The following is a 23,299-nucleotide window of genomic DNA, read 5'->3' on the forward strand; positions in this document are numbered from 1 at the left end:
CCTTCTCCGCCGGACTTCAGGAAGGGTGAGTACCTATTTGGGGCTTAGTTTTAGGATTTAATTTTTTATTTGGGGGGGGTTATTTTTAAGATTAGGGATTTAATTGGCTGTAAAAGCTGAATGCCCTTACGAATGCCCCTTTAGGGGCAATAGGTAGTTTAGGTTTTTTTAGTGTTAGGTTTTTTATTTTGGGGGGTTTGGTGGGTGGTTTTTACTGTTAGGGGGGACTTTAGTATTTTTTTTAATTTGAAAGAGCTGTTTAACTTAGGGCAGTGCCCTACAAAAGGCCCTTTTAAGGGCTATTGGTAGTTTAGGGTTTTTTTTATTTTGGGACTGGCTTTTTTATTTTCATTGGAATTAGGTTTAATTTTTTTAATTTTTGATAATTTTGTTTATTTTTTTCTGTAATTTTAGAGTGTTTTTTTATTTTAGATACTTTTTTTGTAATTTAATGTTAGGTTTTATTTATTTAATTGTAACTTGGTATTGGGGTTATTTTAGGGGGTGTTAGGGGGCTTAGTAATTAAATTATTTGCGTTGTGGGGGGTTGACGGTTTAGGAGTTAATAGGTTAATTAGGTTTATTGCGATGTGGGAGGTTGGCGGTTTACAGGTTAATATTTTAATGTTATTTGCGGATTAGGGGTTAATTACTTTATTAGTTTGCAATGTGGGGGTTGGCAGTTTAGGTGTTTGTTAATATTTCGTTTGCAAGGTTAGTTTTTTTTTGTTATACTTCGTGCGGGCTTTTTGTTATTTTGTGTGGTTCGTTACGTGGCTTTTTTTTGTTTTGTTTTTTAAAGCTTTGTTTGCCTACGCTGCATCCAGGTGGATTCTTTTGGCTGCGTGCGCAGCCAACATTCCTTTGAGGATGCGTGCGCAACTGGCGACACTGATGGACATGTTACAAACGCGATTATAGTGTGTATGTGTGTATATATATGTATATGTATATGTATATGTATATGTATGTATATATATATATATATATATATATATATATATATATATAATTTTATATACACATATTTAGATATATATGTATACCTTATAGACCTTTCCAGTTGAACACCTTGTCATATACCATATATATTTTAACCCTAATAAAATGTTAATATTTATAGAAATATTTTTTTATCAGAAAATTTACTAGATACACTTTTCTACCCCTTTTTGTGTTTGCTTGGTATCCTTTTTTTTTTTTTTTTTTTTTTTTTTTTTTAAACATAGCATACAATAAATCTCTCTCACATCCCTACCACCAGGAGGTTTAGTTATGCCGCATTATCCTGTTTACATAGCTTTTCTATAGAGAATGCTGCAGTATTCATATTTTTCAGTGTATGTTCTGGTTGAGGTAAAATAACAAAATCAATTAGCTGTTTTGTAAACTATTTAATACAATCCAATAGGTAAAACTGATAACTGGAAACTCATGGGAGCGATTTATCAAGCTGAGGTGGACAGGGGCGCATATACGTGCCCCTCTCCGCCGCAGCTCGCCTCTGGCGGTCTGAATTCTCATGGAGGAATTCAGCATTGCATGGGGAGATTGAATTTCGCCAAACAAGAGGTGGCAAAAAGGTGTGAGAACCTGCAGCCGTAGGGGCTCAAAGGCTGGGGAAAGCCTTTGATAAATCGACCTTTTAAAAGGTGAAGATTTTTACTGTACAATGCCACTTTAATTTTAAAGTGATATTAAAGAGGCATTCTGGTAAAAACAAAAATGCTCTTTTTTTTGTTTGTTAGACTATTTCCTTATTTATCTAAAAAAAAAAAAAAAACTTATTTCACTTTGTGCTTAACTCCAAAACGAAGAGTTGGAGTCCTGGAACACTCCCATTCTGCTCCAGATGAACAGCCAGGAACATACACATGTATGTGTGCTTCTCATTTGCTAACCACCTGTATCCTCATCTGGAGGAACACAACTTTTATATGTTTTAAAGCATATAGTTAAAAAAATAAAAAGCTCTAATGAAATAAATAATGATTAAAGTAGAAAATCCATTTTAAAAAGGCAAGATATGGCAACTTAGTATCGGGAGAAAAGTTTCAAGGTTTGTTTGTTTTTTGTTTTCTTTTGTTTTTTCTCTCTTCCCTTTCCCTTCTTTCCTGCTCACTCCCCACCAGCTATATATAACACACTATAGTTGATATAGCGAGAATTCACCTTCTTTACTCACAACCGGAATGTGGATAGGTCATAGTCTTTTTACAATCAGTGTTTAATGGTTTTGACACATGATCTGTAAGTTACTACATGTAGAAATAATAATACAGTCTTATTTATGGAACTTATGGTCAAGAGACTCACCAGCTACCAAGCCCTTCAACCGGAAGGACTCTACAAAATGTTAAAGCTCTACCTTGTTTACAATATCCTGTAGTCACTGTCATATCGTATTCCATGTTATATACGCTTGGTTTGTCATTGTGGATCAAAAAACTAATTAATACAAACTATTAAAAAAAAAAAGTTTCAAGTCATACAGAAATCAAGGCCCCAAAATATAAAAATGTTCACCTTTTAGATCCTCAAATGACAAGTAACTGCCATGACAGTATTTTTCCTCAAATCAACACCCCGTGTATAAAGGGTGCTGTGTACTTCATCTGGTGGAGCCATTTATTAGTGGCGTTACCTCCTTGCTTGCTAAATGCAAAGCACCGGAAATAAAGGGACATTTTACACTAGATTTTTCTTTGCATAAATGTTTTGTAGATGATCCATTTATATAACCCATCTGGGTCAGTTTTTGTAAAAATGTATAGTTTTGCTTATTTAAAAAAAGAAAAAAAAAACATTGTGCTGATTTTCAGACTCCTAACCAAGCCCCAAAGTTGTAGCTGTATACTGATGTATACAGATTTCAGACTGCTTCTGTTTGTATAATGGATCTTTTCATATGCAAGGGAGGGGGGTTCTGCTATCAGCCCCTTTCAGTGGGTGTCCCAGGCTTATCTCATTAACAGAGCTAAACTGGAAGTTTCTAAGTAAGTTTTTAAAAGGTTTTACACTGTATTTTTATATTATTATATTAGTGCATATTATTCTTTATAGTAGTGTGTATTACGTGTAGTCAAATGAAAACTGGTGTGTACTGCCCCTTTAAGTCTTCTTTGGCACTGAAGTTGGTTAAAAGATAGCAAAGTATATAGCGTTAAGATTTTGGGCACACACAGTACATTCAGGGGAAGAGACTATTATCATTTGGAGCATTAACTCACAATCTTGTTCACCAAAATCTGTCTCAAACAGAAATTCTTAAAACATGGACAGGAAGCCTTGCAGTGGATATAACAAAGCCTCAAACAAAGACTAAAGGGGCAATAGATATTCTATGCACTCATTATGAATCTACTGAGTGTTCTGTGACTTTCCCAGACTAAATAAACATTGCAGACGTGAGAGTCAAAACCTCCAACTGAGAGCTGTCATGTATTATTAATCAGAAAGATAGGCACTCAAGAGGCAAATGGCCAGAAGTATCATTTCTTTTTTATATATTTCACCTATACTAGACCAGGGTTTTCCGATTCTGAAAAATGTTACCAACAGCTCCAATTCTTTTTTAGATTATTCGGTATAAACCATTATACGAAAAACATTGACCACTAAAAAGATCCAGAATTTGATATAAATTAGTGAAGCCTTGAACTTAAAGGGGCAGTAAACTTACGTAGTGCAGAATTATATGACATTAGCTTATCGGCAGATGTATACATTAAAGTATTACAGAATTTTTTTATGTATAAGTTCATTTTACCAGAACGCCGCTCCTTGCTCTACTGAGCGGGTCTGATTTTTACACAGCGCATCGCGACTGGTGTAGTAGCGGGAGCAAGCTACATTCATTTTAATGGCGCGACCGGGCACGCTATGACCTGACAGTGTTGCGCTGTGTACAAACCAGACCCGCTCAGTAGAGCAAGGAGCGGCGTTCTGGTAAAAATAACTTTTACATAAAAATGTTATGCAATACTTTGATGTATACATATGTTTCATTGTAATAAAAAAGAACTAAGCAGTGATTTATACTTAATAGAAATAATTGCACTATGTATTATTCATCTATTTAAATGGATTTGACCTGTTTATTTTTAAACTTAATTTGTGCAGTGTCCATTACTTCCTGCCACGGCTCTACAAGGAGAATGTGTTCTATAGGAAGAAGAATGATGTCCTAAATCTTCCAGAGTTACTTAAAGGAATAGTAAAGTCCAAATTAAACTTTCATGGTTCAGATAGGGCATGTAATTTTAAACAGCTTACTAATTTACTTTTATTATCAAATTTGCTTTGTTCTCCTGCTACTCTTTGTTGAAAGCTAAACCTAGGTAGGCTCATATGCTAATTTCTAAGACCTTGAAGGCCGCCTCTTATCTGAATGCATTCGACAGTTTTCACAGCTAAAGAGCGTTAGTTCATAAGTTTCCTATAAATAACATTGTGCTCATGCACTAATTGCCTGAAATACAAGTCTGTCAAAAGATCTGAGATAAGGAGGCAGTCTGCAGAAGTTTAGATACAAGGTAATTACAGAGGTAAAAAGTATATTTCTATAACTGTGTTGGTTATGCAAAACGTGGGAATGCTAAATAAAGGGATTATCTATCTATTTATACAATAACATTTGTAGTGTTTATTATCCCTTTAAAGGGACACTGAATCAAATTTTTTTCTTTTGTGATTCAGATAGAGAATGAAATTTTAAGCAACTTTCTAATTTACTCCTATTAGCAAATGTTCTTCATTCTCTTGGTATCTTTAATTGAAAAGCAAGAATGTAAGTTTAAATGCTGGCCCATTTTTGGTGAACAACCTGGATTGTTCTTGCTGATTGGTGGATAAATTAATCCACCAATAAACAAGTGCTGTCCAGGGTTCTAGACTTTCTTTTTCAAATAAAGATAGCAAGAGAACAAAGAAAATGTGATAATAGGAGTAAATTATAAAGTTGCTTAAAATTGCATGCTCTATCTGAATCGCAAAAGAAAAAATTTGGGTTCAGTATCCCTTTAAGTATTAAGTGAATAGACTAGTTAAACAGGGAGTCAAATTTGCTCATGCTCAGAACTGCCAGAACAAATCTTAAGTTTAAAAGAATGTTCCACTCTTATCCCACTGGGGGCAGGGGCTACTGTGAGAAATTCTAAGTGCTAATTTTGCAAGAAAACAAGTAAGTTGTTTGCTGTTTTTTAATACAGTTTGTTTCTTTTTATTTTAATATATTTGCTTTAAACAAAGGAACACTGTCTAATATCCAATAAAATGGCTAATTGTGCATGGTAAATCAAACTATGCAATGTATTTCCGTTTTTTATTTCACCAGCTTGTCATGTAATTTACCTTTTGAAAATAGTAGTTTTTCCACTTCCAGTTAAAGGCTAGTATGTATCTTCCAGTATGCAGAGCTCTGACCCAGCTACATGCTACACAGTACTTGTTTGTTTGGTGCACTAACTTTTTTTATATTTGTCCCTATCCGGTCAAATCAATAAGAATCATACTCAACAAAAAATATTTGCAAACATTTGTTTAGCAGATTTGTTTGCAGTGTAGTACTTTACCCCTTAAGCCTTTTGGACGTAGCTACTACGAGCGTGCTCTAAAATTTTACCTACAAGCTACTAAAGATTTTCCGCAATCTTCTGCCCTGTTTGTTGTTTTCTCTGGATAGCGTAAGGGTCAGAAAGCCACTTCTACTTCTCTGTCTCTCTGGTTAAAGGGACACTGAACCCAATTTTTTACTTTTGTGATTCGGATAGAGCATGCAATTTTAAGCAACTTTCTAATTTACTCCTTTTATCAAATGTTCTCCATTCTCTTAGTATCTTTATTTGAAAAGCAAGAATGTAAGTTTAAATGCTGGCCTATTTTTGGTGAACAACCTGGGTTGTCCTTGCTGATTGGATAGCACCAATAAATAAGTTCTATCCGTGGTTCTGAACCAACAATTGTCTGGCTCCTTAGCTTAGATGCCTTTTTCAAATAAAGATAGCAAGAGAACAAAGAAAAAATGATAATAGGAGTAAATTAGAAAGTTGCTTAAAATTGCATGCTCTATATGAATCACAAAAGGAAAAAATTGGGTTTAGTGTCCCTTTAAGAAGTATGATTCGTTTTGCTTATGAGACTGCTGGACAGCAGCCCCCTGAGAGAATTACGGCTCATTCCACTAGGGCTGTCTTCTCTTCTTGGTCTTTCAAAAATCAAGCTTCTGTGGAACAGATTTGCAAGGCGGCAACATGGTCCTCTTTGCATACTTTTTCCAAACTCTACAAATTTGAAACTTTTACCTCGGCTGAGGCCTCTTTTGGGAGAAAGGTTCTTCAAGCGGTGGTGCCTTCTGTTTAGGTTCTCCTTCCTTGTTCTCCCCTCCCTGTTCATTCCGTGTCCTCTAGCTTGGGTATTGGTTTCCACTAGTAATTGGAATAACGTTGTGGACTCTCCATGCCATAGGAAAGAAAACTAAATTTATGCTTACCTGATACATTTCTTTCTTTCCGGGCATGGAGAGTCCACGACCCCGCCCTCCTTTTTTTTTTTTTTTTTTAATTATAATACAGATTTTTTTTTTGAGTAAACCTCAGGTATTTTACACCCTTGTGTACGTTGTTGACTCTCCATGCCAGAAAGAAAAACATTTATCAGGTAAGCATAAATTTTGTTTTTGCACTTTTATGTGTCTTTAAGTTTAATTTGCCTCTAAGCAAGATATTCAACAGGAAAGATTAGCTTTTGTACTATTGAACAAAATGGTGAGTAAACCAATGGGAACAAACGGATAAAGGCAGTATGCATTTCTGGGTTTTGAGAAAATATAGAGGCAGATTTTACATAAAACGTAATTCCATAAAGTACCTGAAGAACAAGGTAGATTCTGTAGATTGGAGTTTGAGGAAATAACTTCAACAAGAAGCAGTTCTTATGAACAAAAGGGGTTAATCAGCTATTTGTAAGCACTATAACTCTCCGCAGTCCTGAAACAAGTGGAAATGGTTTTATTGTTAATTATGCAAATAATAGAATGTTTTAAAAACTTCTAATTTTAAACATTTTGTTAGCAGTCAACTTTTCCATCTATTGTTCAGTGCTTTGTTATTTTTATTATTAGAAAAGGCTGACTTGTTCTGTGCTTCTTGCTGAGTAAATAGCCACAGTTAATGGATTCCAGATGTGAGTTTTGTAGGATTAAATGGCTGAGACTTGGCCAGAGTCCCCATTGAAAGGCGCACACACAGGAGGGGGGGGGGGGGGACATGCCTTCTGTTCTGGCTTCCAATGCTCGGGGCTTTTTCATTTAGATTCCAATCTAAGCCCCTCAATGTATCTTTTAGTCACTGAACCCCTTTCACAGCTATACAACATAGGGCCTTCTTTTTGCCCTTAAATGGTAATTTTCTCCTCTGTAATGTGTTCCCAATGATCCATTCTCGCTGCTGGAGTGTATTAAACTGTTTACCAATAGCTCAATTGTTGTCATTTAAGGTGTCTATTTTTGCTTGTTGAAATTGCCACTTGCATTGAAAATGTCATGCTGCAGTATTGGCTAAAGAGAAGCTATGTAAATTAAGAGACCGCAGCAGAAATCAACCTCACCGTGGAGGCCATCTAAAAAGGATGCTCTTGCCACATTCTCTAATACAGTGAACTCTTATCAGGATCTTGCTCTAATTTGTTGGAGCATGCCATTTTTGCATTACTTACACTTTATAACTGTGTGTTAAACACATAAGTAAACACACAGTTATCAGGAGCTGAATGACTGATTTGAATGTGCAACTGCTCTTCCTGATTGGCTCAGCAGTCTGGTTCTCTTCAAGAGCTGTAAGGCTTGCATCACCTGATGCAGGAGCTAAAACACATGGTTATCTATGGGCACCAATGCAAACAATGCATACTCTATCACACTGGAGCATGTTACTGTTGAATCAAAATGCCCCTTTAAACAAAATTTAAAAAATAATAGTCAAGCTCTGCAATTATGCTCATCTAATCCTAAAATACGTTCTGCATCTTTCCTCTTCTGCATTATCATTTTTCTTACTGTCAGCATTTACTTTTTTATTTCGCACAAGTGCCACAAACACACATATAGATGCACAGAGCCAGAATCCTATAAATATATCCACCTGGAGCCAGCTTTAGCTACCAGCAGTGTACATTAGGGACTGCAGACTCTGTAAATGGGGTGAGATACAACAGGAGTGTAGAATAAAGACAACTGGTTTAAACCCAAACTTGCATGATTCCAACAGAACATGTAATTTTAAGACAGTTTTTAATTCACTTATTTTCAAATTTACTTTGTTCTCTTGGTATCCTTTGATGAAAAAGAATATGTACATATCCTACACTATTGGGAACTAGCTGGTGATTGGTAGACACACACACACTTGGCTCTTGTCACTGGTTCACCAGATCTGCTCAGCTAGCTCTGATCTAGTGAGTGAATCCCAAGAGACCAATGTGTGCAGGCACCAATCATCAGCAAGCACCCAGTAGTCTAGGCTATGTACATATTATTTTTCAACAAAGGATACCAAGAGAACAAAGTACATTTGAAAATAAGTGAATTTAAAAGTGTATTAAAATTACATGTTCTATCTGAATCATGCAAGTTTCATTTTGACTTTCCTATCCCTTTAAATTATTTTGTGTGTGTGTGTGTTTTTTTTTTTTTTTTTTTTTTTTTTTTTTTTTTTTTTTTTTTTTTTAAACACTTTCCATGCCCCTGCTAATTACTGTCAGAACTTTATTAGATAATCCTACAACTATATAAATAAACCATTTATGTGTGTGTCAGCTGGCTGTTCAGTTAAACCTATCTTTTTTCTGAAATAATTAGTCCTGGATCTCTAAGCCACTAAATTGCTGGGTCACTAAAGGTGTTAAAGGGACAATAGACACAAAATATGTTATTGTTTAAAAATATAGATAACGCATTTAGCTTTACTACCCATTCCCCACATTCTAATAAAATATCAAAATTCACAAACGTTAAGCACATATTTAGGCTTGCACACTAGACGCATTGCCAAGCTGGTACTGAGCAGGATCATGGCTGGAGATTGGTAGCTACATGCATATGCCACTTCTGATTGGCTCACCAGTCTTCTAGTCAGAAGTGTCAATTTAACACTGTGCTTAATGCTTTAGTGCAATAATAAAATAATCTGGTGAAATAGAGCATTTTATAATAGAATTAAAATCTCTTACTTTTGTGTAAACCTTGTGCTTGTCCAACGCTCCCTGAGAGGTCATAAAGCAAATTCTGTAACCTGCAAATCAATCAGCTGGTTAAGGCAATTTGCATCAACTTAAAAACCAAGGTTATTGATTTAGTTTTTTGGCCTCTCTAGGGAGCGTGGAAGACACAAACGCATGTTCATATAGGCAGAAAATGGAGTGCGAAAGAGACGTGTTTTGTGGGCTGCTCCCGCAATCACAGTTCTCGTGTAACAATAGTTTCAAGCAAAGCAATAAGAGGAAAATTTAACTATATAGAGGGAGAACAAAAGAGGGGGGTAAAGGAACTGGGACAGACATCATCCACAGTTCTTTAAGTGAGATCCCTGGGGCACAGAAAGAAATATAAAATATATAAAGCTAAGAGGTGCTGGGGATACAGAGCCCACATCACACGCGCGGCTCCATCAGTCCTGGCCAAGGCAGTTTCTGTTGCCAGCACGTGTGTGTAATAAAATGAGCAAGGAGGGGGGCGATTCATGTAAAATCCAGATGTGTGCTTAACATCCCCCGCACAAGGGCCTCAGCACCTAGTCTAAGTGCAGAGCACTGGCTTTTACATTTAAGTTTTCTTTAGTTATTATCTAGAACACATTCAGTAATAGATTTAGGGCCTAACTTGGAATAGCAAATTCAGGTTTATATTATGCTATATGAAATGTGTTTCAAATAGATTAAAGGGCCATTATAGTTGAAAAATGACCTGCTCTAATTTGTATCATTTGTATAATCGGAGCTATGGGAGTGCAGTTATGGATGCTCGTTGTCATGGGAACCGACAGTGACTGAAGCGCTCTGCATATGCACAGTCCTGTGTAGCTCCAGAAAGAGATTTATTTGAAATCATGCAAAAAAAAAAAGACTGGTGTATTTTTTACACTACGGTGAGTTAGAAATTATGCACTCAGCTTAAAGGGACGTGGAAGTCAAAATTTAACTTTTGTGATTCAGGCAGAGTATGGAAAAAAATAAATTGTAATTACCTTCTATTGACAAACTTACTTGATTATCTTAGTATCAGATGTTGAAAATTAGCTCCTTTCCATAACTAAATACCTAGAAAAGACTCGGGAGCATGCACGTCTTGATCACTTTATGGCTGGAGTTTGCAATAATGTTTGTAACAGTTTTATACATAGTTGCAAACACTGCTGCCCTTAAGTGCTTAACAGAGGTTAATTGAAAAAAAAAATACAAAAAAAAATTCTGTAATCTATGTGAATAATGAACGTTTTGACTTATATGTCACTTTGCTGTATCACTTTCACATTTTTTTTTATTTATTTTTTCTGGACTTGGGTTTCAGAAATTGCAGCAACAGATAACAGAAATTAAAGGGACATGAAACCCAAAATTTTTCTTTAATGATTCAGATAGAGAACACAATTTTAAACAACATTCCAATTTACTTCTATTATCTAATTTGCTTAATTCTTTAGATATCCTTTGTTGAAGAAATAGCAATGCTCATGGCTGAGCCAAACACACAAGGCATCTATGTGCGGCCTCCAATTAGCAGCTACTGAGCCTATGCTTTTCAATAAAGGACATCAAGAGAATGAATCAAATTAGACAAAAGAAGTAAATTATAAAGTTGTTTAAAATTGCACGCTCTTTCTAAATCATGAAAGAAAAAAAATGTGGGTTTCATGTCTCTTTAAAGAACCACTAAATACAGTAGAATTCCATAATTAAAAAAGTGCATAATAAAAAGACTGCAATAATACTTACTCTGAATCTCAAATAAGCAGTAGATTCTTTGTTCTGAATTTTTTTTTTTCCCACCCATTTGCCAGCCCCCGGTATCATGTGACAGCCATCAGCCAATCACAGACCAGTATACGTATACCCTATGAACTTGTGCACATGCTCAGTAGGAGCTGGTGCCTCAAAGTGTGTGTATAAAATTTGCTAATTGAAGTAAATTGGAAAGTCTTTTAAAACTGCATGCTAACAACTTGAACTATTCTCCAATCGGCGCTCTAGCTACAAAAAAAAGTGCAGTATGGCTAGAGCGCCGATTTGGAGAACAGTTCAAACCGTTCACTCACAAAAAATATGAGTTTTAAAATAGGCAGCCAGGACACGGGGTATTAGAATGGCACAGCTGTATTAAAAAGTAAGTTACAGTGCATCTCCATTCAAAGTGATCAATTAAAATCAATCTAAAATATTTCTTGGATTGCAGACCTGATTTTAAAACATGTCAAGTTTACCATCCCTTTATCTTTATATAGGCAGATGTTTTGCCCTTTGATGTTATTTGGAAGAGCAATCAAAATAATTTTATAAAAGGCTGGAGTAGTTGCATGCAACGTTATCATCAGTCTTATCTCACTTGCAGGGGTGTTGTCTCCATCTTTGTAATCACAGAGTCTCTAAAAGCAACAAGACCATTTACTGGAAATATAATTCTCCTTGCTAAGCAAGAAATAGGTGCAACATCTATATGACAAATAACTGATAATGGAATTGAAAATATTTTAGAAATGTATCTGGAAAAAGAAAATTACTTTTTTTGGGGGGGTTGCATTTAAACAGGGCAGGAGAGACAGGGAATATTTTTTTCAGATAATTTAGCAGAACTGTATAATGACTATGAAGTACATCTTTATTTCCTTAAAGGATTACTTTCTGTTATAATTTTTAAGCTAAACAACTAACATATTAAAGTTAATAAACATTAATTAAAACCTACTGACCTATATTTTCTCCAAAACAAAGTTTCATAACGTTCTAAAAGTTATATCTTTTATTCGCCGATGATGTCACGTTATCCTGCCCACTATTTTCAGCACTGCATGTTCAAAATACTTAAACCAATAACTTTGTGTTTAAAGCGCCATTTTGAAACCTAGGTATTGTAAACGGATTGGTACAGAGCAAAGGATACCCACGGAGTGGGTTTGGAAAACAATTAAATTTGCAGACAAGATTTCTGATATACGGTAGAGATATGTTAATGAAATGCTATTGATAAAAAGCTTATTTGGGGTAGTTAGTTAGTAACAGGCATAGAAAATATTTACTTACAGTGGCCCTTTAAACATTTGCAATTCTTTGACAAAAACCTGGTATAGGTGAAATTCTATGAAACGTCACCCACAGTCACCTCACCAGCACGGTAGCTATGTACTTTATGCTATACAGAATTCTTAATAAGCTCAGCTCCCAGTGCATGAATGGTGGTGGTGGGGGGATAATCTTCAAATATATGTGTTTGTAAATTGATCATTTGCCATATGAAGCCTGGTAAGAAAATGTAACTTCTTATTTCACGTTTACATCACTTTCAAGTATAAGTTGCAGACATTTTAAAGGTTATTTGAGCATGACCTTAAATGAAGACACAGAAATTTTATTTCTGTAAATTTTAAGGGATTGTTTATCCATTTAAAAATCATTTAACTTTAGCTTGATCAGATTTTACTAAATTTATTAATGAAGTCCAAAGACGTAACTATGGGGTAATACCATTTATAAAGAACAAAATATTAATTGAAGAGTTGTTATAGTTAGTGATTTATGATGCTGTAAGTACTCTGGTCTCTGTGTTATGGGCTCTGATTGAGGAATAACTAAATAAACCTAACCAGATTTATTCAACTGTATTCAATTAGAGAAATCATTGCAGACAGACATGGAATGTCCTCTGTAGCTTATATATTGGTATTTATTTTTTTATTTTTTTTTTCATGAAAAAGTATCCAGATCAGATATAACATATTCATATATTTTGAAATTCCTGAAAATTGTCTTAATGTTAAACAAAAATAAATAAAAATTTGCTGGTAACTTTATATATAAATCGGGCCCCTAAATTTATGGGCTGTCTCCTAGATTTTGAACAAATTTGTCAGGCTCTGCAGTAGATTGTGTAATTTAACAAATTTTATGGGTTTTTAGAACTAAAACAGCAATGATTAATATTATTGCTCAGTAACTTTTAACAGGTCCAAGTGCTGTAAAAACACCACAGGGATTCTAAGTAGACGGCTAAATTAGATTAAACACTTGTTGAAGTCCTGACCTGAGACTGAGCTGTCCAGATGTGTGCGATTACACTAATCTGTTTGTCTGTCAGAAAACATACACAGGACACACCTACGCTCCTGAAATGATGCGAGAGATCATTTCAAACAAAGAATGTTCCAGAAACATCAAAAAGTGTAGAAATTTTAGAATTTTTTAATTGGAAATTGTTGCTGAAGATAATGCAATAGCACTTATTCCAAATTTTTTAAATTTTAGTAGTACTTTTTTTTTTTTTTTTTTTTTTATTTCAAACCTTACTTCAATTTTCTATCCTTGTATCATGAGACAGCCATCAGCCAATAATATATCTATACACTGTGATCTCTTGCACATGCTCAATATATATAATCTGCTCCGTAACATTGAGAAAACCAAAGGGACAAGATTATTTACAACGCTTGATGTATTTTGCAGCCCCCTCTTGTGAAAACTAGGCTATTTACTTGATGATTACACATATTACCTCTTATGAGTTGGCAGAGGTGGGGGTACTTGGTACAGGTGAGTAGCCCACAAAAAAAGCCCTGCTTTAATAAAAACAGGAAAATTGTAAGGCTGAGTTAATTTTACCAATTATTACACAGGTACTTACAAAACACAAGCTATTCTGAGGCTAAAGATTGCCAATTTAGTTTAAATCTAAAAGGGACAGAAAACACATTTTAATTACAACATTTGTTTGAACCATTTCAATTGAATAACATATGAATATTAAGTTTATTAGAACAGATTAACACCTTTTTTTGCAGCAATTGTCAACCCCCCCCCCCTACATTCCTTATTTGGAGAAGCCAATCAATACTTGAAAATGGGAAAAGACAGGATTTACCACTATCATTGTGTTAACAAAATGTCAATTTTGAATTTTGTGAAGCCTCTCATGTGCCCTTTCATTTTTGAGAACTGGAAAATCCACAATTTTCAGACTTAAATAACAAATTAAATAATGATAGTAGGTTGCAAAGTTGTTTTACTATGCATAATTTAAGTGAAAGTCTATCCTAGCGTTTTCACCACTTAATCAATAACTGTGCGGTAAATCCAGCTTGGCGCCCATGGGAGCCGGATTTACCGCACGGTTATTGGCTAAGAGGTGAAAACGTCACCTCTTAACAAAAAAATATTAGCCGTGGGCTGCTGTAGCAGCTAAGAACAGCGATCGATAGAAACAAATAAAGGAGCTTTCTACATGAAGTATCTTATACTTCATGAATGAAAGTCCCTTTTATTCGTTTCAATAGTTAATCCTAGCGTTTGTACAACGCTAGGATTGACTTTGACTTTAAGTTTTTTATATTGCAACCTCAAAGTGCTTACTTCCCCTTTAAAGGGACATAATACTCATATGCTAAATCACTTGAAATTGATGCAGTATAACTGTAAAAAGCTGACCGGAAAATATCACCTGAGCATCTCTATGTAAAAAAGGAAGGTATTGTACCTCACAATCTCCTCAGCTCAGCAGAGTAAGTTCTGTGTAAAAAGTTATAATTCAGCTGCTGCTGAAGAAATGAACAGGAGCCAATCAGCATCAACAGTGCTGCGGTCATGAACTCTCTTACTGTGATCTCATGAGATTTCATAGTAAACTTCCTTAAACTGATTGGGGAAATAACATGAGTGTGCATGAAGCTCTCTCCTTTGCCTGTCCTGGGACAGACATACTGATTTGCTGCTTAGAAGTCCTTTACAATGGGAGGTGGCTACTGAGGAACTTTTGAGGTAAAATATCTTTCTTTTTTACATAGAGATGTTCAGGTGATATATGCTAGACAGCTTTTTACAGCTATGCTGCATCACTTTCAAGTGTTTCAACATTTGGGTATCATGACCCTTTAATATGATCTTAAAAATGACAATATTTTTAATCCCAAAATTGTCACAGTTTTGTGCACTAGGTGCCAGTATTGTAAACCAAGCACCATAGTAACAGCTGGGACTTCCCTTTTTAATGAGCTACTATAGATTCAAATATTAAATTGCTTCCCTTTCTCACACTAATAATTAATACAATTGTGCAATTTAATAGCTACATAAGAGTAAACAAATAGGGGGCACATATTTTTATGTTATTGCTGATGATTAAACTTTGCTTTTTTTTTTGTTTTTGCATTTTTTGACTAATAAATTCTGAACAGTCAAAAAATATAGCCTGGTGCACCAAAGGAAAATCTCTTAGCACATTTTATGAATAATAAAAGGGGGGGGGGGAATCACATTTGCCTGTTTGTCATGAAATGTTTATGATACTGAACTTCAAAGTGAAAAAAGTTTTCAACATACATATGGAAAACTGTAAGAATTGGGAACGGCATTTTCCGTTTATCATGATAACTTGTGAGTTAGCAAATTCTAATAGTTCCCTAAATGTTTGTTTTAATGCAGAATCAGCCAACACCAGGCACCATGGAGCCTAAACATTCAGACCTGTTGTCTAGTGAGCTGTCCCTTCTCTATCTCTGGGTTGGACCCTAGCTATGAGCATAAATTAGAGCATCATTGCTGTCAAGATCTGCCCAGCTGCTATGTATGGATCAGTCATGACTTCTGCTCAAAGCCCCTTCCCTCCAAGTCACAGACCTGACCTGTGTACAAGAGATAGTGGTAGTGCTAAGAATGTTAGTCACATTTGACACATTGTTCCTGATCATTTAGCTCTGTAGGTTGAGGTTGGTGATTAGATAGTGGAAACCTCACAAACATTTTTACTAGTTTTTAAACTAAACAAAATGAATAAACAAGTAAAGTTTGTACCTCCCCTCTAGAAAAATAATGCTCCTTTTTCTTAAAGGAATACTAAACAAACAAAAAAATATTTTATGATTCAGATAGAGCATGCAATTTACTAATTTACTCCTATTATCATTTTTTCTTCATTCTCTTGGTATCATTATTTGAAAAGCAGGAATAAAAACTTAGGAGCCAGCCCATTTTTGGTTCAGACCATGCATAGCACTTACTGATTAGTGGCTACATTTGGCCATCAATCAGCAAGGGCTACCCAGGTGCTGAACCAAAAAATGGGCCGGCTCCTAAGCTTTCATTCCTGCTTTTCAAATAAAGATACCAAAATAATGAAACAAAATTGATAATAGGAGTAAATTAGAAAGTTGCTTAAAATTGCATGCTCTATCCGAATCACAAAAGAAAAAAAACTGGGTTTAGTGTCCCTTTAATACATATGTATTAAGACAGACCTCCAAGCAATACTCTTTTATAAATCCACTTTCTCTATCGTAAAAAAAGGCTCCCAGTACTAATGATACAGGGTCTAAGAGGGCTGTTTAGTCGGCAAGGGATATGTGCCTTCTGTCTGCACTTTTGTTCGTCCCCACCTTCTTTACTTTCCACCTGGAAGAGGAGGAACTCAGGTGGCTGATGTCATTGGTGAACTTACAAGGCCCTTGGGGCTACTTCAGAACATAATGCCAAGAGTGGAGATCTGAACTGGCTAGGGGGGGGGGGCACACCATATTCATAAGATTGCACCCCAGGACCCCCATGAAAGGGTACAGGCACAGCAGCCAATAAGCATCTGTAGAGGAGCCCACACAATATAGAGTAGTTTTGTGGGGGGGGGGGTTGTTTTTAACTGAGTCCATAATATTTTATGAATGTGGAATTTGTCAAATAAATATACTTAAAGTAAATCTTAATATTTGGATCATACAAACAAACAGAACACATCCTGGGTTATGAACCTATTGAGAAATCATTATTTTTGTGGGACAAAGATAACATAATCAGCATATTTTCTCATATATAAATTTAAGACTGGTTGGTTTAAGTGGTTTTGTTTATGGCAGGTGATGTAAAAATGAATCGCTGTAAAACCACAAATCAGTTCTGTATAACTAAACAAAAGTTTCCAGCTTTCAGTTTTAACACACAGATACTTTAAATACTATAAAATATAGGCAACACATTTTAAAATCCCACGATGAAAGTCTAGTGACATATACTTAAAATATAAAAGCTGTACTCTTTAAAAGGAACAACTTTGTAGTGAAGGGACCAAAAATAACCAAGCTTAAAACTGAAAAGCATTAAAGGGACAGTAAAGTAAAAAAAAATGTATTTCATGATTAAGAAAGAGAATGAAAGTTTAAATAACTTTCTAATATACTTATATTATCTAATTTGCTTCACTCTCTTAGTATAATTGTAGAAAAGCATACCAATGTATGCTTAGAAGTAGCAATGAACTAAGTGCTTGCTGCTGATTGGTAGCTGCGCACATATACCTCTTGCCTTTGGCTCACCAGATGTGTTAAGCTAGTTCCCAGTAATGCATTGATGTTCCTTCAACAAAGAATACCAAAAGAATTATGTAAATTTTAAGTAAAATAGAAAGTTGTTCTAAACTGATTTTGAATCAAGAAAAATGATTTAGGAGTTGTATGTCCATTTCAGCACTCAATCAAGAATACAAATGCTTTATTTTGGAACAAATTCCTTATTCTTATTATGCATTCAACTATTGCAAAGGGGTTAAACGCACAGTAAAAGTTGTACACTTGCCACTCATTTGTGCTGCTCTGGATAAGGATATGGCTGTCAAGGATAGGGTTAAGCTAATGAAGAGCAGACATACTTAAGTATGCCCTGTTATCAGCCATAACCTCATCTAGAATGACACAGGTGTGTTTAAGGTTCACCACTAGCAAGCAATGCACTTAGTTCTGTTCACGTATCTTGAACACTTCCTATCTTGGGCAGTTTATTTTAAATGGGTAGGCTCTGTCTAAATCAAACATATTTTTTATTTTTTAATTTAACTTTCATATGTTATGGATAATATCTGACCAAGTGTAGAAGATCTCACAACACTTTAAAGAATATGCCCTTTACTGGGGATAGCAGTTTCTCTAGTTGAAATAAAGATGTCACTCAAGTGAACAGAGCAGCTAGACATACTACACAAAGTCTGTCAGGTTTACTAAATATATTTAAATCCCATGCAGTAAATAATGTCCCAAATCTGCAGGACTATTCCTTGCCAGAATGTTAATCCAACTGAAAATGAATTATTAGTACTGCCAAGCTTTAGATTTTGCGAATTGTTTTGGAATCAGACCTTATTTCCATTTGTGCACATAAATGGTTCTGTCATGCAGACAGTAAATAAACAAAAATATCCAACTAACATCCCAGTTTGGCTGAAATATTTAGAATATTAGAATAAATTCCAACTTTCCAATACTCCATGTTAAAAACATCTTACTTTACACCTAGTGGATGCTGAGTGACATTTATGATTACAAATACTTGTGCACTAAAGTGATGTAATGTTTGGCATGAGCCCTCACTGAAGAATTTTAAACAAGAAAAAGAAAACTTGAAGTCACTATTAAAAGGCTTTTAAACTCTCTGATTTAGCATTATTTTTTATAAATAGCTACTTTATAGTGGAGTATCATAAAAGGCTGAAGCAGATTAGAATTGCTTGTGTGCGTATGTGTGTGTGTATATATATACACAGACACATATATATATATATATATATATATATATATATATATATATATATATATATATATATATATATATATATATATATATATACACACTCACATACATTATACACACACACACGATGGAGTTTGGTACACACACACATTATATATATATATATATATATATATATATATATATATATATATATATATATATATATATATATATATATATATATATATATATATATATATATATATAAAATGTGTGTGTGTGTGTACCAAACTCCATTGTGTGTGTGTGTATAATGTATGTGAGTGTGTGTATATATATATATATGTGTGTGTATGTGTATATATATATATATATATATATATATATAATGTGTGTGTATATATATATATAATGTATATATCTTTAGATACTAGATTGTAAGAATTGGACAATAAGCAAATGCCCAAACAATAAACTTTAACTAGCCAAATTCATCAACACAATGAAATATTTTCATAAGTATTAGAAGTACTGATAAACATGCCAAATAAGAAAACACAAAGGTACCAACTAACCAGTTCATACTGACTCTAGGTTTACACATCTAAGTAATTACACAGGAACAGAACTTTATTTAAAAGTACAATAGTTACTCTTGGGTAAAAGTATTTTGTTTTTAACCTTTATTTTATATATATAAAAATAGCTCCATGGGGTCGTACATTTTTGCTATAAATGTAAAACTAGTGACAGCCTCAGCAATATACAAAAAAACCCCCAAGTCATTGATGTAAGTAGCGCATACCCTCTTTGCATCCCATAATTAAAACGCTTGCATCCCTCTCCTATACAGTAAAGTAGGACTTTGTTCTTACCTCTATATACCGCTGTGATGAAGCTGAATAACAGACACGGTATCTGACTCTTTTGTGCCTTCAAGTAGTTTCTCAGGCGAACAGCAGAAGCAAATGATTTGGACTCACTCTGCAAAGCAGATATGATGTTTTGTTTGTTCTTCTGTTTCTTCACAGTACCATGAACTATGTCTTAATCCCAGTAACTTTCCGAGCTGTCTGACTCTCAGTGCGACTGTCAGCTCAGCAGAGTCTGTAGAAGGGTGGGGGCTGCCCCTGGTCATGTGAGGGGGAGTGAGTAGGTGAGGGTCCTGAAGGAAATGGGAGTGTGCTTTCGGCTCTCTTTAGGCACGCAGCAGGGATGTCATACTTATGTGCTAGTTTAATGAGGGTGAAAAGTTTGCAAGTTTATGTTTCTATGTGAAAGAATTTATTTTTTCCTTTTTTTTTTGCAGGAACAAACTTCATTTTTGGCATACAGTAAAGTATACAAATGTAGAACAAGAAAACGCTTTAATAATTTATTATTTAATTCTTGCACTATTCCTTGCATACCACTGTATGTTTAACCACTGCAAATGTATTTGTATACAATGCATTAAAGTGATGGTAAACTTTTCCACTTTTTATAATCAGACCCTGAATGTTAGTGACTGATAATTTAGATGGACTTTAATTGATCACTTCTAATGAAGATGCACTGTAAATTACTTTTTAATCTAATAAAAAACATTACTTTTTGAAGTGTGCGGCGAGGAGTGTACGGTGTTAGAATGGCGCTGCTAGATTAAAAAGTTAAAGAGCATCTTTATTAGAAATCCATCTAAAATATCACTGACATTCAGGATCTGATTATAAAAAGTTGAAAGTTTACCATCACTTTAAAGGGACAAAAAACCCACATTTTTTCGGAACGGTGTAAAAGCCGGAACGGAACAGGCCATTTATGAAGGAAATTGATTTAAAATATAATGGGATGTGTTAGAGACTCTTGAGAACAATTTTAGGAACAAGAATATTTGTGATATAATTATTAATTAACCCTTTAACTACCAAAATAGTGTCTGGAACCAAACATAACAGCCCGGAACAGCACCTTCCCAGTAAACCAGATACATCAAATTCACAAGTCACATGTGACTAAATGTAATAAGTGTAATCGGCCACAAACCATCCACAGAAACCACATTATAATATCTGTTCCAGCCTTTAATACACTTTTTTATAAAAAAGTGACGGAACGGCACCTTCCCAGCAAAATATACAGACCAAATTCACCAGCCACACATAACTAGATGTGATAAGTGTAATCAACTACAAACCATCCACAGAAACCACGTTCCAATACCCGTTCCAGCCTGTAAAGCGATTTTTCAGGAAAAGTGACGGAATGGCACCTTCCCAGCAGATACATCAAATTCACCAGTCACACATAACTAGATGTGATAAGTGTAATCAACCACAAACCATCCACAGACACCACGTTCCAAAACCTATTACGGCCTGTAGTACACTTTTTCATGAAAAGTGATGGAATGGCACCTTCCCAGCAACATATACAGGCCAAAATTACCAACCCCACTTAACTAGATGTGATAAGATTAATCAACCAAAACCATCCACAGAAACTACGTTCCAATACCCGTTTCGGCCTGATACACTTTTTCATGAAAAGTGATGGAACGGCACCTTCCCAGCAACATGTACAGACTAAATTCAACAACAAAACAAAACTAGATGTGATAAGTGTAATCAACCACAAACCATCCACAGAAACCACCTTCCAATACCTGTTCTGGCCGGTAATACACTTTTTCATGAAAAGTGACGGAACGGCACCTTCTCAACAACATATAAAGACCAAATTCACCAGCCACATATAACTAAATGTGATAAGTGTAATCAACCACAAACCATCCACAGAAAACATGTTTCAATACTTGTTCCGGCCTGTAATATGCTTTTTCATGAGAAGTGACGGAACGGCACCTTACCAGCAACAGATACAGACCAGATTCACCAGCCACACATAACTAGATAAAATAAGTAATCAACCACAAACCATCCACAGAAACTACGTTCCAATACCCGTTCCGACCTGTAAATTGCTTTATCATGAAAATTGAAGGAACAGCACCTTATGAGCAAACCAGATACATCACATTCACACATGACTAAATGTATAAAGTGTAATCAGCCACAAGCCATCCACAGAAACCACATTATGATATCTGTTCCAGCCTGTAATACGCTTTTCATGAAAATTGATGGAACAGCTCCTTCCCAGGTTTCTGTGTATGGTTTGTGGTTGATTACACTTATCACATCTAGTTATGTGTGGCTGGTGAATTTGGTCTGTATATTTTGCTGGGAAGGTGCCGTTCCGTCACTTTTTATAAAAAAGTGTATTAAAGGCCAGAACAGATATCATAATGTGGTTTCTGTGGATGGTTTGTGACTGATTACACTTATAACATTTAGTTATGTGTGACTGGTGAATTTGGTGTATCTGGTAAGGTGCCGTTCCGTCACTTTTCATGAAAAAGCGTTTTACAGTCCGGAACGGGTATTGGAACGTGGTTTCTGTGGATGGTTCGTGATTGATTACACTAATCACATCTAGTTATGTGTGGCTGGTGAATTTGGTCTGTATATTTTGCTAGGAAGGTGCCGTTCTGTCACTTTTTATTAAAAAAGTGTATTAAAGGCTGGAACAGATATCATAATGTGGTTTCTGTGGATGGTTTGTGGCTGATTACACTTATAACATTTAGTTATGTGAAACTGATGAATTTGGTGTATCTGGTTTGCTGGTAAGGTGCCGTTCCGTCAGCTTTCATGAAAAAGCGTTTTACAGGCCGGAACGGGTATTGGAACGTGGTTTCTGTGGATGGTTTGTGGTTGATTACACTTATCACATCTAGTTATGTGTGGCTGGTGAATTTGGTCTGTATATTTTGCTGGGAAGGTGCCGTTCCGTCACTTTTTATAAAAAAGTGTATTAAAGGCCGGAACAGATATCATAATGTGGTTTCTGTGGATGGTTTGTGGCTGATTACACTTATAACATTTAGTCATGTGTGACTGGTGAATTTGGTGTATCTGGTTTTCTGGGAAGGTGCTTTTCCGGGCTGTTATGTTTGGTTCCAGACACTATTTTGGTAGTTAAAGGGTTAATTATTATATCACAAATATTCTTGTTCCTAAAATTGTTCTCAAGAGTCTCTAACTCATCCCATTATATTTTAAATCAATTTCCTTCATAAAAGGCCTGTTCCGTTCCGGCTTTTACACCGTTCCCATTTTTTTTTTCATGATTTAGAAAAAGCGTGTAATTGTAAACAACTTTTTAATTTACTTTTATGATCTAATTTGCTTCATTCTCTTGATATACTTTGCTGAAAAGCATATCTAGATAGGCTCAGTAGCTGCTGATTGGTTGCTGCACATAGATGCCTTGTGTGATTGGCTCACACATGTGCATTGCTATTTCTTCAACAAAGGATATCTAAAGAAAGAAGCAAATTAGATAATAGAAGTAAATTGGAATGTTGTTTAAAATTGTATACTCTACTTGAATCATGATAGAATTGTTTTGGGTTTAGTGTTCAACAATATTTTATGGGCCAGATTACAAGTGTAGTGCTAACTATAGTGCACGATGCAATAAGCGATATCGCCACGCTTACATTAGCACACAACTT

The 23,299-nt window shown here is 35.2% G+C and overlaps 1 protein-coding gene across 1 annotated transcript in view; it reads right to left on the reverse strand.

Moving 5' to 3' along the window:
- Positions 1-19,855, reverse strand: part of LOC128638710 (tetraspanin-4) — a 143,915-nt gene extending 124,060 nt beyond the window's left edge. The window contains exon 1 of the mRNA XM_053690835.1: positions 19,617-19,855. The gene's annotated coding sequence lies outside the window, so the exon portion shown is untranslated. The remainder of the gene's footprint in view (positions 1-19,616) is intronic.
- Between the last annotated feature and the right edge of the window lie 3,444 nt (positions 19,856-23,299).

The sequence above is a fragment of the Bombina bombina genome, chromosome 8 (genome assembly GCF_027579735.1).
Source record: "Bombina bombina isolate aBomBom1 chromosome 8, aBomBom1.pri, whole genome shotgun sequence".
NCBI classification, from domain to species: Eukaryota; Metazoa; Chordata; class Amphibia; order Anura; family Bombinatoridae; genus Bombina; species Bombina bombina.